Source organism: Heloderma suspectum, chromosome 3 (genome assembly GCF_057233095.1).
Source record: "Heloderma suspectum isolate Gila_16-S chromosome 3, 16-S_ref, whole genome shotgun sequence".
Classification (NCBI taxonomy): Eukaryota; Metazoa; Chordata; class Lepidosauria; order Squamata; family Helodermatidae; genus Heloderma; species Heloderma suspectum.
The window spans coordinates 328,824,565-328,841,973 of NC_139460.1; the positions used below are offsets into that span (position 1 = coordinate 328,824,565).

At 46.5% G+C, this 17,409-nt stretch overlaps 1 protein-coding gene across 1 annotated transcript in view; it reads right to left on the reverse strand.

Moving 5' to 3' along the window:
- The window catches only part of FGF12 (fibroblast growth factor 12), a 336,785-nt gene that overhangs the window by 268,684 nt on the left and 50,692 nt on the right, over positions 1-17,409 (reverse strand). The gene's annotated exons all lie outside the window — the stretch shown is intronic.

Genomic DNA, 17,409 nt, shown 5'->3' on the forward strand with positions numbered 1-17,409 from the left:
TCTTCTTGCCGCTTTTTCTCTTTTCACGGAGGAAACTGAAGTGGAACACAACGGGTTAACTTGATAGCTCATCTGCAATCTCTTTTAAAATGGAAGGAAGGGCATTTAGTGCAGGAGATGCCTTGAATGATCATGGCGTCATGTAAAGAACCCGCAAACTTCCACGAAGGAGTCAACTCATTTGCAGGATAAAAGCCCAGTGTGAAGGGGGCTCCAGTTAATTCTCTCAAGTCAGTCTTTCAGCCTGCAAAACTCCATATTGCTTGATCACATTGCACATCCCTCTAGTTCCTAGACCCGATGTAAGATTTTTCCTAGTCTCCCTTTCGTGACTCTTCCTTTCCCCGAGGCCTCTCCTTTCTCCCCCACCCATATCCTTCCTCTAGCTCCCTCCTTCCCAGTCTCCTGCACTGAGCCCTCTCCTTCAGCCACCCGCCTCTGTCCTCTCTCCTGGCTCAATCCCTCCCTCAGTCGCGTGGGACCACACAGCTCCTCCTGCAGCTTTGCCCCACATGAGGTAACTATCCAGACAAACTGATCTTTCACTTTCTACACAGCAGCTGCACTGTTTGCTTCTGGTTGTCAGCATTCTAATGCAGACAATTTCCCCCGAGCTGCTTGTGTGCGTGTCTAATGTAGAAATTGCTTTTCTTTTAAAAGAAGCAATCAAAGCAGGGCACAGTAAAAACATTTTTCAAAAAACCCACAATCCAATAGAAAATACGGAATGAACTATATATAAAAAGCCATCAACAGCAGAAAACCAGTTTAAAGGAGACTCAGCTGTCCATGGAATGCTCATCAACATTCCATGACATCAGAGCATCTCAGCCAATGGTAATTGGCTGGGGCTCACAGGCAGCAAGCAATTATCAGCTCTCTATAAGATTCTTTGGACACAATTATTAGCTCTTTATAAGATTCTTTGGACACAAGAAGCAGATTTATGTCTGAGCCTTGGTGTATTCAACAACGTGCAAGATGCTGACACCCCAAGGCATGGTGGCGGTGGGGGGAAACCAATTAAAACTTTATTGATAAGTATTTGACTCAATTGCCTTGGGCAGAGAGGAGTGAAATGGAATTCCAGTGGACGGGGTGGCATTCAGTGGAGGCTGGTTGCTCTGATGTCAGTGGGGCAGTGGATCCGCTCCATTCTCTCAGTGCCTTGGAGCTGAGTCAGTGTGCCATGTGGCTCTTCAGAATCATAGCATCATAGAACAGTAGGGTTGGAAGGGGCCTGCAAGGCCATCAAGTCCAACCCCCTGCTCAATGCAGGAATCCAAGTCAGAGCATCCCTGACAGATGGCTGTCCAGTCTCGTCTTGAACGCCTCCAGTGTGGGAGAGCCCACCGCCTCCCTAGGGAATTAGTTCCATTGTTGTATTGCTCTAACAGTCAGGAAGTTTCTCCTGATGTTCAGCCGGAATCTGGCTTCCTGTCACTTGAGCCCATTATTCTGTGTCCTGCACTCTGCGATGATCGAGAAGAGATGCTGGCCTCCTTCTCTGTGACAACCTTTCAAGTACTTGAAGAGCGCTATCCTATCTCCCCTCAGTCTTCTCTTCTCAAGGCTAAACATGCCCAGTTCTTTCAGTCTCTCTTCATAGGGCTTTGTTTCCAGTGCCCTGATCATCTTTGTTGCCCTCCTCTGAACCTCTCCAGTTTGTCTGCATCCTTCTTCAAGTGTGGTGCCCAGAACTGGACACAGTACTTCAGATGAGGCCTAACCAGTGCTGAGTAGAGAGGAACTAGTACTTCCCGGGATTTGGAAGCTATGCTTCTATTAATGCAACCCAAAAGAGCATTTGCCTTTTTTGCAGGCACATCACATTTATTTATTTATTTATTTATTTATTTCTATACTGCCCAATAGCCGAAGATCTCTGGGCGGTTCACAAAAATTAAAACCAAACAACACACAATAAAACAATTTAAAATATATAGAACATTAAAACCACATTGTTGGCTCATATTCAGCTTGTGATGGACAACAATTCCAAGATCCTTCTCACTTGTAGTGTGGTTGAGCCATGTATCCCCCATCTTGTAAATGTGCATTTGGTTACTTTTTCCTAGGTGCAGAACTTGGCATTTATCCCTATTACATTTCATTCTGTTGTTTTCTGCCCAGCGCTCCAGTCTATCCAGATCACTTTGAATTTTGTTTTTGTCTTCCATGGTATTAGCTATCCTGCCCAATTTTGTGTCGTCTGCAAATTTGATCAGCATTCCCTGCACCTCCTCCTCCAAGTCATTAATAAAAATGTTGAAGAGTACTGGGCCCAGGACTGAGCCCTGCGGTACCCCGCTCATTATCTCTCCCCAGTTTGAGAAGGGCCCATTGATAAGCACTCTGAGTCCGATTCTGTAGCCAACTGTGGATCCACCGGTCGTTGTTTCATCTCGCCCACTTTGAGCTAGTTTGTTCATCAGGATATCATGGGACACTTTGTCGAAAGCTTTGCTGAAGTCGAGGTATATTATGTCTAAAGCATTCCCACGGTCCACAAGGGAGGTTACGTGATCAAAAAATGAGATCAGAGTCATCTGGCAGGACTTGTTCTTGACAAATCCATGTTGGCTTCAAGTAATCACTGCATTGTTTTCAAGGTGCTTACAGATGGATTGCTTTATCATCTGCTCCAGAATCACCGCTCTATTCTTTTCTGCTCCCCACATTTGTACGGGGACCAGGAAAGTCATCATACAATGCTTTTTCTTTCTATGCCTCAGCTGGCCAGAAGACGAAGTATTTTTTAAAAATTAAAAAAACATCTCAAGAACATTTTCCATCCCAAATGTTGACATACATAAACATTCAGAACGGTCTTGAAAAGACGACCGACCCCCCAACCCCGGTTGTATTATATAATATCAATATGTAGATCACTGCTGTAGGGTGGCCAAGGGCCCTCTCTTACAGAGGGCAGTCCTCTATTTGAACAGCTGCCAGAGGACTGCCCTCTGTTCTGAAGGCGTCTTTGTTTGAAGGGCTGTCCCATCCAAGTCAGTCAGTTTTTTTATTGCATATGGCATCCAGCCCAAGTCCAGCTGACAGATAAAGAACCATAAGCAGGGAAAGCAGAGCAGGAGCCTTTTAGCTGTTCATGAGCACTTAGCACCTGGACACAGTCAGGCACAGCGGTCCCCTAGTCACAGTCTTCCACAGCATGAAATTGTACATCCATTTAAACTATGACAACGCTTTCTAAATGTGTGTTTATAGATGAAAATCAGCATACACAGTTCTTATGCAAATATATGTCCTTCTTTGGTGATGCGTTCCTTTTATCTGGCAACACAGAAGGGGCCACCCTGTTCAGGAATGGTGTTGCCCGGGGGAGTCCCCACCCAAGAGGAATTGCAGAGCCATCGCCAATGCCAGAGAGCAGTGATGGGGACAGTGTGGCCCTCCAGACATGGCTGGACTGCAACAACTCCCATCAGCCACAGCCAGCACAGCCAAGGATGAGAGATGCTGCAGTCCAGCAACATCTGGGGGACCACATTGTCAGGGTGGACACTGAGCCCATAGAATCCCAGAGTAGTTCTGATTCTGAGGAAGAGCAGTCGCTCCTGGGAGGGGAGCGTGCTCCTCTTTCCCAGGGCCAACAGCTGACGGAGATTCCTCCCACCAGCATTCCTAGCTTAGATAGCAGTCCAGGGAGTAACAGAGAGCGGATAGCAAACTTGGTGGACGCGCGATGCCGACGCAGAGAGCGGCGCCAGATGGAGGGCGCGGAAAGGAGGCAGAGTGCCCGGTTGGCGCGCAAACAACAGCTGCACCCAGAGGATCCAAGGGAAAAGGGGAGGGACTCTCCCTAGTCCTTAAGTTCAGGGGTCTGCCAGTAATTCCCTTTCAAACGGGGACCAACTGTTCCAACTTAGGGCATAGGTTCGGTGCTGCTCAGATCTAGTTGCAAACGGTATAGTTGTTAAGTTGTAAAAGAAGAATAAAGCTTTGAAAGGAATCCCTTCGTCTGTGTCTGGACTTGGCTACTGGAGTAGGCCGAGAGAGGCCTCCAAGGAGCCCTTGACGCACATGTTCCCAATACCTGTATAGAGAAAAGGGGGGAAATGAATACCCAGCATCCTAGACTCCAGCTCCTTACCACCAGTGAAGTTTGGGACACACGTTTCCCAAGCAAAAGCCTTCCAGGCTGCAAGAGCAAACCACTGCTGGAACTCAGGAAAGCTTCCAAAGCAAGTGATGGAAGAGTCAGTGAAACTCAAGGGCAGGAAGTCAGAAGTCCCACTGGGCATACATAAGCCTCTGGACATGCCTAACATACCTCCCTGGATTGTGGCCCTTAGGAAGGAGTTGAAAAAGCTTTCCAACACCTGAAGCCCAATGGAGGCTCCAGAGAAGGAATGGTTTTCTGTCCTTCAGAAATCTTCTCCACCATCACCGCAAACCCTACAAGGTTCTTTTCCCCCTGCAAGTGCTCCCCAGCACAACTGCAGAACATCACTAGCTGCTCTCCTAAGGAAAGATGCACTTCCAGTTTCCAGACCAAAGCTGCAATCCAATGCACACTTACCTGGGAGAAAGCTCCATTGAACACAAGTGGGGCATACATGCAAGGAAACCCACCGCATAGGTTTGTACTGTTAATCTGTGAATGAAAACTTTTGGTCACTGGTCCTGGTCGTCCTGAAATGGTCCTTCCCTCAAGAATACTCTAGCTACACGTCTTCAGTACATAGTGGTTTAAAAACAAAAGATCAAAATTCTGCATCAAGAAAAGGTGGATTCCGTAACCACTATAGATTGTGCAAGGCAAGCACATTTACACAATTTCTCCTGTTCTCTTTCATTTGTCTGGCAATGTTGCTGCTTCTCCATAATTCTTTCTAATTCTGTTAATCAAGGGAAAGGGACAACACAACAACCTTTGCAGGATGCTGAGGCCTTATCCACACATCCACCCTGAAGTCTGAACACTGCAACTCCTCCAGCACCTGGGATTCATGCAGCCATTGCACACTCCCACACCTGTCTTTGCCATTGTAGGCTCAGCAAAACGTTTTCATTTTTTTAATAACAGCCAAGACTCTCAGAAGCTGAACTGTGTATCCAGAAGAACTCATTCTGAACTTTCCTACGCATATGCACAGCCTTGCACAGGCCTGTATGCAGGCCAGGGCTGCTCTGAGCATCTGAGAGCTTTGCTGAGACAGCACTTCGGGGGCATTTGTACAATGCGTTGCCACCTTAAGTGAATTAGCATCCCCTGTAGCCAGGCTCCCCCAGCTCGATTCATCATCACCAGCCACTTCCCACTGCATTGCAGCCCAAAATAGAATGACCTGAACTCAGCTTTCACCATAATTTATAACTATGGGAAAGAGAAGAAAATCAGCTTCCTTCTTTTCATCCCCTCGCCACCAACACCATATAATTTCTTCAGTGAGTGAAGCACAAAGCGCAGCATTTCCCAGGAACATTTGGAAGAAGGCACCCCATCTAGTTGACCAAAGAATCAATGAGCAAATAGGCACCACTCATGTCTCTCTGCCATTTTTCACAAGAGACACTGAGCCACTCTGCACATTCAGGATAACTGCATGGTACAATCTTTGGGGTTCTAAAATGAGGCACATGGGGGCAAAAAAAAAAATCCCAACAAAGTATAACCTGATGGGATCTGAGCTAGTGGTGAATGAGCAAGAAAGGGATCTTGGGGTTGTGGTGGACAGCTCAATGAAGATGTCAACCCAGTGTGTGGCTGCTGTGAAAAGGCAAGCTCCATGTTAGGCACAATTAGAAAAGGAATTGAGAATAAAACTGCCAATATCATACTGCCGTTATACAAATCTATGGTGGGACCATACTTGGAGTACTGTGTACAGTTCTGGTCACCACACCTAAAAGGCATATTGCAGAGCTGGAAAATGTGCAGAAAAGGGCAACTAAAATGATCAAGGGGCTGGAGCATCTCCCCTGTGAGGGAAGGTTACAACAGCTGGGATTGTTTAGCTTGGAGAAAAGGAAGGTAAGGGGAGATATGACAGAGGTCTACAAAATTATGCATGGTATGGAGAATGTGGAGAGGGAGACATTTTTCGCCCTCTCTCAAAATACTAGAACCTGGGGTTCTATGAAGATGATTGGTGGGAGATTCAGGACAGATTAAAAAAACTTCTTCACACAGCACATAGTTAAAGTATGGAACTCCCTGCCACAAGACGCAGTGATGGCCACGGATTTGCATGGCTGTAAAAAGGGCAAATTCATGGAGGAAAAGTATATCAGTGGCTACTAGTCCCGATGGCTCTATGCTACCTCTAGTACCAGAGGTAGTCTGCCTGTGTATACCAGTTGCTGGGGAACGTGCATGGGAGGGTGTTGTTGCACTCATGTCCTGCTTGTGGGTTTCCTGTGGTCAGCTGGTTGGCCACTGTGTGAACAGAATGCTGGACTAGATGGACTCTTGGTCTGATCCTGCATAGCTCTTCTTATGGTGAATGTAGTGTATAGGAGCATCGGAAGCTGCCTTATATCGAGTCATAGAATAGTAGGGTTGGAAGGGGCCTGTAAGACCGTCGAGTCCAACCCCCATCAGACCATGTGTCCGTCTAGCCCAGTATTGCCGACCCTGAGTGGCAGCAGCAGCTCTCCAGGGTTTCAGGCAGGGATTTTTCCAACCCTACCTGGAGCTGCCAGGGATCGAACCTGGGACCTTCCGCATGCCAAGGAGGGGCTCCGCCGCTGAGCTACAGTCCCTCCATCGGATTCTTTCTGTGGGGGAATCATAGGCTGGAATGACCTCATGTAATTAAAAGACAACTCCCCAAATACAGAGAAAGCTAACAAGTCAGAGAGAAGCTTTCTCATCTACACCTGCCTTTTCTCAGAGCTTCTAGTTTACTACACTCAGGGAGTTGTTTTTGTGGGGGTGGGGGTGGAAATTGCACGTGTGAGTACTTCTCCAAATATTCAAAATCTGAAATGGGACAACTTGTGCCTTCTTATTATGCTGACTTAATTATTCATTACTCTCCAACTCTTAAATGTGATATGGGACTTGGGCATCTCTGTGTGGGCAGCTAGTCCTAACAGTTAGGATGTTGACCATTTTGGTGCTCTTAGAAATAATACACCCTCTGCAAACAGGATAGTCTGGCTTCCCATCCCTCTCCTGAGAGGACGTCTGCTTCACCCAGGTAAGGCTATATTACTGCTTTTATTCAGAGGATATCCTGAGGATTCGAGGTGGGGGTGTATAGAGATGTTCCATGAACCAGAAGCACCTTCCATGGCCTTAGTGCTGGTGATCAAAACACAACAGCCAAATGGAGGGGCGGAAGGAACAGAGAAGTGAGGAAACCTCGGCTCAAGGGGGATGAGTGACTGCAGCACACGGACCAGGCGTACGTTCTCAAGAGCTCTGGACCTGCAGGCTGCAATGGCTGAGTCACGGCTGCCTTCTATTGACTGCACTCTCGCAGCATGCAAAGAGATGTGCGTCGTACGGGATAGCGTGTTGGCAGCCAGTGGCTCGGACCGAAGGCTGGGCTAAGGCAGCAGCGTCTCAGCATTCTTTCCTGCGAGGGTCGCAGACAGCCTCAGCAAGGCAGCTAAGCATCATTTTCTGCTCTCTGGAAAAGGTTGCAGATTGGTGCATGCAGGATGACACTGAGCAGCGCACAGAGATGCACGAGGAAACGTCAGCTCAGACCTGCATTCAAAGTCCCTCCCTGATCAGGCACGAAGATCCCTGGATGCAGTCATCTCTCAGCCTAACCTACTCTGCAGGGTCGTTGTGAGAATAACACTGAGGGGGGCACCATATGTGCTGCCTAATCTCTTTGGAGGAGGTGGGAGATGGATGAGCAAAGAAATGAAAGGGAGAAATCCCCCTTTATCTCCATTTGTCACCTGCCTCAGGATCAACTCCCTCTCTACTATACTGATCCACAGGAGCAGCCCCAACTGTTCTCAGGTAGGCATTCACATGGTCAAGCAGAATGTGTGAAATGGACAGTCACAGGAATTGTCAGCGAAAAAAATACTTACAATTACTGTGATGGCAATTTTTCCACAAATGCAATTAGTGGCTAATGAATCCCAGCCGAAAGGCAAAATCAAATGAATTAAAATGCTAATAAATACGTGTTTGTTCACTTCCTCTATCTCTTGCAATAGCCTGCCCCAGCCTGATCCCTCCTGAAGTGTTAAGAACATAAGAACACAAGAAGAACCCTGCTGGATCGGACCAAGGGGCCATCTAGTCCAGCATTCTGTTCACACAGTGGCCAACCAGCTGTCGACGGGGAACCCACAAGCAGGGCATGAGCACAACAGCACCCTTCCACCCATGTTCCCCAGCCAATGGTGTACATAGGCTCACTGCCTCTGGTACTGGAGGTAGCACATAGCCATCAGGGCTAGTAGCCATTGATAGCCTTCTCCTCCAGGAAGTTGTCCAACCCCCTTTTAAAGCCATCCAAATTGGTGGCCATCACAACATCCTGTGGCAGCAAGTTCCATAGTTTAACTATGCGCTGTGTGAAGAAGTCCTTCCTTTGATATGTCCTGAATCTCCCACCAATCGCTTCATGGGATGACCCCAAGTTCTAGTATTTTGAGAGAGGGAGAAAAATGTCTCCGTATCCACATTCTTCACACCACGCATAATTTTGTAGACTTCTATCATGTCTGCCCTTACCTTCCTTTTTTCCAGGCTAAACAAGTCCAGCTATTGTAACCTTCTCTCACAGAGGAGATGCTCCAGCCCCTTGATCATTTTAGTTGCCCTTTTCTGCACCTTTTCCAGCTCTACAATATCCCTTTTTAGGTGTAGTGACCAGAACTGGACACAGTTTTCCAAGTGTGGTCACACCATAGATCTGTATAGGGGCAGTATGATATTGGAGATTTTATTCTCAATTCCTTTTCTAATTATGCCGAATATGGAGTTTGCCTTTGTTTACAGCGGCCACACACTGGGCTGACATCTTCCTTGAGCTGTCCACCACAACCCCCAGATCTCTTTCCTGGTTGGTCACTGCTAGCTCAGATCCCATCAGGCTATACTTGAAGTTGGGATTTTTTGCCCCAACGTGCATCACTTTACACTTGCTTACACTGAACTGCATTTGTCATTTAGATGCCCAGTCCCCCAGTTTGGAGAGATCCTTCTGGAGCTCTTCACAATTCTTTTTTGTTTTAACCACACTAAGTAATTTGGTGTCATCTACAAACCTGGCCACTTCACTGCACACTCCTAATTCCATATAATTGATAAACAGGTTGAAAAGTATTGGTCCTAATACAGATCCCTGTGGGACCCACTATTTACTTCCCTCCATTGGGAGAATTTACCATGTATTCCTACTCTCTGCTTTCTGTTCTTTAACCAGTTACTGATCCGTAAGAGGACCTGTCCTCTTATTCCATGACTGCTAAGTTTGCTCAGGAGTCTTTGGTGAGGGACTTTGCCAAAAGCCCTTTGGAAGACCAAGTAAACAATGTCTACCAGATCACCCCTCTCTGCATGTTTATTGACACTCTCAAAGAACTGTAACAGGTTAGTGAGACAGGACTTACCTTTATGGAAGCTGTGCTGATTCTTTTTCAACAGGGCTTGTCCTTCTATATGCTTACTAATGTAATCTTTAAGAATGCCTTCAACCAATTTACCCAGAACAGACATAAAGCTTACCGGCCTGCAATTTCCCAGATCCCCCCTGGATCCCTTTTTGAACATTGGTGTTACACTGACCATCTTCCAGTCCTCTGGGATAGAGGCTGATCTTAGGGACATGTTGCATATTTTGGTTAGAACTTCAGCAATTTCATATTTGAGTTCTTTGAGAACCCTAGGATGGATTCCATCTGGGCCCGATGATTTATTTGCTTTCAGTTTATCAGTAGGGTTGAAAACTTCATCTTTTGTCACCACTATTTGCCACAGTTCCTCAGGTTCCCTTCCTGAAAACATCAGTTCAGGCACAGGTATCTGTTTTATGTCTTCTGCAGTGAAGACGAATGTAAACAATTCATTCAGCTTCTCTGCAATCTCCTTGTCCTCCTTCAGTACTCCTTTAACTCCGTTGTCATCCAATGGTCCAACTGCCTCTCTAGCTGGTTTTCTGCTTCTGATATATTTAAAGAATGCTTTATTGTTGGCCTTGATATTGTTAGTGATATGCTCTTCAAAATGCTTTTTTGCATCTCTTATTGTCTGTTTGCATTGCCTTTGTGCAAGCTTGTGCTCCCTTTTGTTTTCCTCACTTGGGCAAGACTTCCTTTTTCTGAAGGAAGCTCTTTTTTCTCCAATAGCTCCTTTAACAGTTGGTGCTACCCTTCCTAACCTGTAGTATACATTTTAGCTGGGCTTCTAGTATTGTGGTTTTGAGCAATCTCCAAGCATTTTGAAGGGATTTAATCCTCTTGACTCCCCCTTTTAACTTCCTTCTCACCAGTTTTCTCATTTTAGAGAAGTTTCCTCTTTTGAAGTCAAATGTGACTGTGTTGGACTTCCTGGGCAATTTTCCACTTAAATATGTATTAAATCTGATAGCATTGTGATCACTGTTTCCAACTGCTTCATCAACATTTACATCTCATACTAGGTCCTGAGCGACACTTCTTAGGATTAAATCCAACGTCGCCTCCCGTCTGGTCAGTTCCATGACCAACTGTTCTAGGGCACAATCGTTTAGGGCATTGAGACATGTAACCTCTTTGTCGTGGCTGGAACATGCATTTATCCAGTCAATGTGGGGGTAATTGTTGACCTATAAGCCCATGATCCCCACCCACCATGGCTGTGCTGGCTGGCGATGAGGTGTGGGAGCCGTAGCCCAACACATCTGGATGGCCCCTGCTGAGGAAGGCTACATCTTCTCCAAGGAGGCTGGCACGGCACACATGGATTCTCCCCCTTCGCCACCTTGTGAGGCAGGCTTGGGTGAGAGAGTGTGGCTGTCTGAGTGAGGACTTGATCACCATTCTCCCCAGTCTGTAGCCAAACAAGCTTGCCAGTAAATCACATGGAATTTCTCCACAAACTAGAAATTGGAAGTGGCACAAAATGAAGAAAAAATCCCACAATTTGATAAGGCATGTTCCTTGACAAGTGAATCTGCAGCATACACTGATACACGTTAAAAAAAAATTCCGCGTACTGTTCTACGCCCTCTTCCACTGCCAGGTGTCTGTTCCTGCTATCTCATCCCCATAGCACATATGCGCTAATCCCTGCCTGCGCACATGAGTGCAAACACAGATTGTGCGAGTCACTGTCCATTCTGCACCCCCTCCAGGCAGGAACTATGCCTCCCTTCGGCTCTGTGCATCACCTGGCACACACACCCCAGCACCAAATAAAGGCCCTCTTAGCCTTTAATGGGGCCCACAGCCTTTAATGGGGCCCATAGCTGGTTAAAGAACAGGAAGCAAGGAGTAAGAATAAATGGACAGCTCCCACGATGGAGGGATGTAAACAGCAGGGTCCTATGGGAATTTTTATTGGGGCCAATGCTTTTCAGCTTGTTCATAATTGAACTGGAATTAGGAGTGAGCAGCGAGGGGGACAGGTTTGCTGATGATACCAAATTATTTTAGCTAGTCAAAACAAAAAGGGATTGCAAGAAGCTCCAAAAGGATCTCTCCAAAGTGGGAGAATGGGCATTAAAATGGCAAATGAGGTTCAATGTAAGCAAGTGTAACATGATTCATGCACGTTGGGATAGAAAAATCCTAACTTCATGTATACACTGACGGGATCTGAGCAAGCAGTGAGTGACTCAGAAAAGGTCTTGAGACCATAGTGGATAACCCAATGAAAACATTGGCCCACTGTGCAGTAGCTGTGAAAAGGCAAATCCCGTACTGGAGATCACTAGGAAAGGATCACTAGGAAAATAAAACTGCTAATACCCCTACGCCTTTTTAGAAAACAATGGTGTGACCACACTTGGAATACTGTAATAAATGTAAAGAAATACTATAGTGCTGGAAAAGGTGGAGAAAAGGGCAACCAAAATTATCAAGGGGCTGATGCGACTCCAGTATGAGGAAAGGTTACAACATCTGGGGCCTTTTAGATTAGAAAAAGGCAAGCAAGAGGAAGCATGGTAAGAGGTGTGCAAAATTATGCACGACATGGAGGAAGTGGATAGGGAGGCGTTTTCCTCCAGTGATGCTGAATGGTAGCTCAGTGATGGCCTTTCTTGCATGCCAGGAAACTGATACTTGTAGCAGCTCATGGACTAAATTTCATGCCAAAATAACAGGTCAAGTGAAACAGAGAGGCTGTGATGTGCATGCCCCAAGCAAAACATCCACAATTTTTGGTACGAATTATACCCCCCCCAATATATCGCTGAGCACTCATCTGAAGTGCTGTTTGCCAGTATGCTTAATCATGTAACACACCAAAGCACCAATGTGACTTTTTTTGAAGGAGACGTTATTGGAGATACCAAGCCATACATGGACTTGCATATGCTGTGGGAGCATCATGCGCTCTGTCTGCTCCCAATGCAATCCACCTGTTCCCAATAAACCTGCTTGCCCATTAAGATCTTGCAGGAAGGCTCTGCTCCACATCCCACCACTGTCTGAGGTGCAACTGGTGACTGTACAGGACAGGGCCTTCTTGGTGGTGGCACCTATGTTCTAGAGCACCCTCCCCTGAATGCCTGTTCGGCGTCTCCCCTCCCAAGTGCCAGGAGGATTACTAAAACTGTCCTTTTCAGGTGCACTTTTAATACTGTCTGATCCCTACAGATGATTGAACATGAAACTGTTGTTTTAGTATTTTGAACACTCATTTTAACTATCTTTAAAAAAAAAACAACTTAGTGTTTTTATCTTGCTTTAGGAAGCCACTTTGTAGCCCTTCACATGGCTGAGAACTCTCATAGAAACATATATATATCCCACATTTGGTGCGGTGAGTGCATGACCTAAGCTGCCTCCACTCTGTTTTAGTTGTTGAAGGGAACAGATTACAAACCACTAGTTCAGGGCTGTGTGAGGACCATGATCCTGCAGGAGCACCAAAAAAGCTCAAGGTCTGGCACTGAGAGCAGAATTCATTCTCTCAGGATCGCAGCACATGCTTTTTTCTTTTTTTAAAACAAAGCAAGTTTCTAGACCTCATGGCTGTGAAGATATTGTGGGGCATAGGAAAAGATGAGGAGCCCTGAAGCCGAGTCAGACCAAAAGCCTCTCTAGCCCAGCATTCTGTCACCCAGCGGTCAACCAGATGCCTGTGGGAAGCTCACCCATAGGATGCGAGTGCAAGAGCCTGCTGAAATCTCAGAAGCCAGAGAAGCAGCTGAAACAGACTCCCGCTGCTTGGGGTGGCCCACTGCTTCAGGGCTCTCCAGCACTCCCAGCTCCAGAATAAACTATGCCACATTGTAAGAATGACTGGGCAGATGAAGCAAAGGAAAACGTATCTGCTCAATTTGCATCATGTACACAGGTGTTGCAGAATCCAGCATTCCTTGACACAGAATTTGGCTTACGGGTGTGCAGAATGCTAACTTTGTTAATTTTATTTTTTTAGCCTGAAGCCCTGACTGGAGTATACTCTTTCCAAAGTAGCGTGGAGAATCACTAGAGAGACAGTTCAAGCAGGCTCTTTAGCTGCCAAGGGTGTGATGCCACGGTGGCCTCTGGCTGCTGGCTGGCGTTTGCTTCAGCTTACGTGCCCCTCATCTTCCATCAGACAGAATGTGGCAGCGAGCTGATGAAGCACTCTCCAAGCGACACATCCTGTCAGGTCCGAGCACACTGAGGGTTTTAGCTGTTAAGCATTCCATCTAACACAGTCACAGCTCAAGAGAGCAGCGTTTGGATCAGCCCCCTGTGGCCCACCCCCACTGGCAAAGAGACCAAGCCACCACTTGGGGTCAGGGGCACGCATGGCCTGGTGCTCCGGAGGTGCTCAGCGTCTGTCTGAGCTGTGCCCCTTCAGCCTGCGAGTCAAGGCTCACATGATGGAGCTCCTCCATTCAAGCCAATTCCTTGCAGATCAGGGGGAAATGTACAGTGGAACCCTTTCCCTTGGTATTAATTCTATCACTGTATTTCCTCTGCCATGTACAGCCTGGGACAAGAAATCACAGCAGCTGAGCAGCCAAAGCAAAAGCCTCAAGAAACATTCTCGTACTTCATGTAAAGCTTTTGGTGGTGCAGGCAGAACCCCCAGGATGTCAGCCAGTCAGAAAAAAAATACTTATACATCTGGGCAGTGGAAATTCCATTCCTTCAGTGGAAAGACCCTGGGGCTGTACGCTTCCTACGCAGAGATTACCTCTGTGCAGGAAAATGGTAGCATGTTAAATGTTCCTGAAGGGAAAACTAAAATAAGCAGACCTAAGGTGAACGGCTCAAAAAAATCCTTTCAAATGTTGATCTTTTGAAATATCAGAGGTAGGGTGACCACGCGTCCTACTTTAAGGAGGACAGTCCTGTATTTGAAGGGCTGCCCAGTCCATGTCTGGTTTAAAGAAAAAGAACCAAAGGAAGCGAGATTCAGGATGAGGAGCCTTGAAGGTGCTCATCCACAGGTCGCTATGCACTGTATTCCTATTTAAATTATAGCAATTATTTCTAAAGTTGCATCTCTTCATATAAACTATCATACGTTATGCAAATCTACGTCCACTTTTGTCCTCTTCTTTGGTGATGGATTTCCTCAATTGGGCGATGCATATGTAGCCACCCTACTCACAGGGTGTTCTGTTCACCACCACCACCCCTGCACACAAAAACCTGGGATTTCCACCCGGGACTCAGGAGCTCTGGCTGGGTTTGAAGTTTGCAAACACACCCTTTTACAGAGCTTCTTCAAAATAGGCCTTGCTTGCAAATAGTGATACATGCATGCCTAAGCACAGTTACTTAGGAGTAAGTTCCACTGAGAAAAATAGGACTTATTTGGCTTACTTCTGCATAAATGTGCTTAGGGAGGCACTGTAAAAAGAATACAGGCTCAGGCCCCCATAACATTCACTCCTTTCTTTAGGCAGATAAGTGGAACTTATCAAAGAGGAAAAGCTCTTTGTCAGAAACCTAATTAGTAATACTTCTTCTGCTTGCTTCTGCTAGTCGATATGGCTTTGACTCAATCTTTCTTTCCCCCTCCCTCTGTTGGTATTAATTAGCTTAGACCTCTGGCTAACTGCAAGAGCTTAAACCCAAGTTCCCCAGAGCCAGAGCAGTTTTGAAATCACGGGCTGGCTGATCTAGTTGGTGCAATGAGACCAAACCAGCCAGCAGAACTGCCTGCCAGAATTACGCAGGGACGGCAGCACAGCACTGTGCAGCCCATTGCCGCTGCCGCTGCCGCATTTACTGGAAAGAGGAACTGTGTTCTCGTCTTGATCTTTCTGAGGGTAACTGAGGCGACCAGACTCGCTTCATCAGAGGTATCCTGCTGTAGCTCCAGGATTCTTAATCTGCAGTCCTTGTATCCGGGAGGGGCTCTGGCTCCAGCAGCTGAGCAAAATGAAACTCCTCCATGCACAGTTGCACAAGGCTCCAGTCCTCAAGTTTGTGTGCCACAGAGCAGAGGCTGCCCAGCCAGCCAGCAACTTGCAGGCACTCATCTGGGGTGGTGCTTGAGAAGGGGAAGGGCCGTTCCTTCCAAGTCCTACCTTTGCACATGAGCATCTTTCTCTCTCTTTGATCTTGTTGGGTCTGCTTCCCACCCACTCCCTGCCCCCACTTTCCAGCTAACTTAAACTGGAAACCCAAGGTGTTTGATAAGAAAATATCCCATTGTGATCGTAAGACCCTTTTGTGATCATCGCTTAACCTTCACTGCCCTCCTTGTTTTATAAATCTCTGTCACCTGACTTTCCTCTTTACTGGACCTCTGTCCCCAATAGCTTATGCCTTTTTTTTCCATCACTCCCCCCATCCCTGACCATTTTATGTATCGCATTTATGTAATAGAAGTCAGGCATTTCCCACACAGTCACCCATCCAGGCACTGATCGTACCCAGCTCAGCTGAGCTTCAGCAAGGGGACTGCATCACTTGCCCTCAGACCATTGCCCTCCATTGCCCTTTTTCTCTGTATCTTATCCAGCTCTACTATATCCTGCTTGTGGTTTGGCAAATGAAATTGCCCCAGCATTACAAATGGGAAGACATCTTCAACTGTTCCAAGATGCTCATTCCTGGCTCCAGCTGTAATGGAAGTCCAGCTTTTCACAGAATTGTAACACAGTAATTAGAATAGCTTAAAAAACAACAATCCCTACCCATCCAAGTACTAATTTCAGAATAACCTCTTATGAGGGAAAACACAGCATTTAAAGGCAGCCAAATTTGTAAGTCAAGTTTGTAAGAGCAGCGTTTAACAAAGAAAAAGATGTATTCTCCATCCAGAGCCAGCCTGCAAAACCACTTTGCACATTAAAAGGCAATGAAAATTAATTACTGCCACTGTCATCTCCATGGAGTTCCCCCCTGGGAGAGTTGTGCCTGGCACCTGGCACCCGCAGGGCCAGGGGTGGGGAGGGGGAGAACAGCCCTGCCACAGAGAACAGGCCCTGCAGGCAGAAGTGGTTTTAATGTTCTATATATTTTAAATTGTTTTATTGTGTGTTGTTTGGTTTTGATTTTTGTGAACCGCCCAGAGAGCTTCGGCTATTGGGCGGTATAGAAATGAAATGAATGAATGAATGAATGAATGAATAAATAAATAAAATAAGTGCCCAAGTGCACCCAGGCACATCCAAGCAGAAGGAATCCCAGCAGCAGGGGTGGAAAAGACCCCACCGCTCCACCTGAGACCCCACAGAGCCACAAACACCAGAAGGCCAAAGGGACCAATGGTCTGCCCCAGAGTGAGGCAGCTTGACAGATCCACATATGTTCGCCTTCAAGACACTGAAGATTGCTCCACCTTACCAAAAAAAGGCACTTTTTGTTTGCAAAGGAAGGCAATGTGGAGGGCTGCTTTGTATTGACTTTGGCTGTTTTGACTCTGATTAAATGTGCATATTTGCTTGCCACTGTTGGGAGAGCAGCGCCTGCTTTATGAAGATGTGGTGAATGTCTGGGAGTGCGCACCAGCGTTCGTGCTAATCAGTCTGTTAATGGCTGAAACAAATAAATCAAAATGAACTGAGGGAGTATTAAACACATACACACACATATCCTGTTCCCATTCATGTGTAACCACAAACATTCAAATACTTGTTTTTGCTTCCAAGAAGAATGCTAATTGAACCTATTTTTATTTTTCAAATAAAACACTAGAAGTATCTCTTGTGTGGCTGTTCTGTATACAGGAGAGTGGATAGCCCTGCTCCATTGGTCTCACGTATATGGTTCAATCTGTTGCCATCCTCTGTAAACTGGACACAACAAAATGGGCTGGCTTCCATCCTCCCACAACCTTCTGGCAATTCAGCACGTGCACTGAGC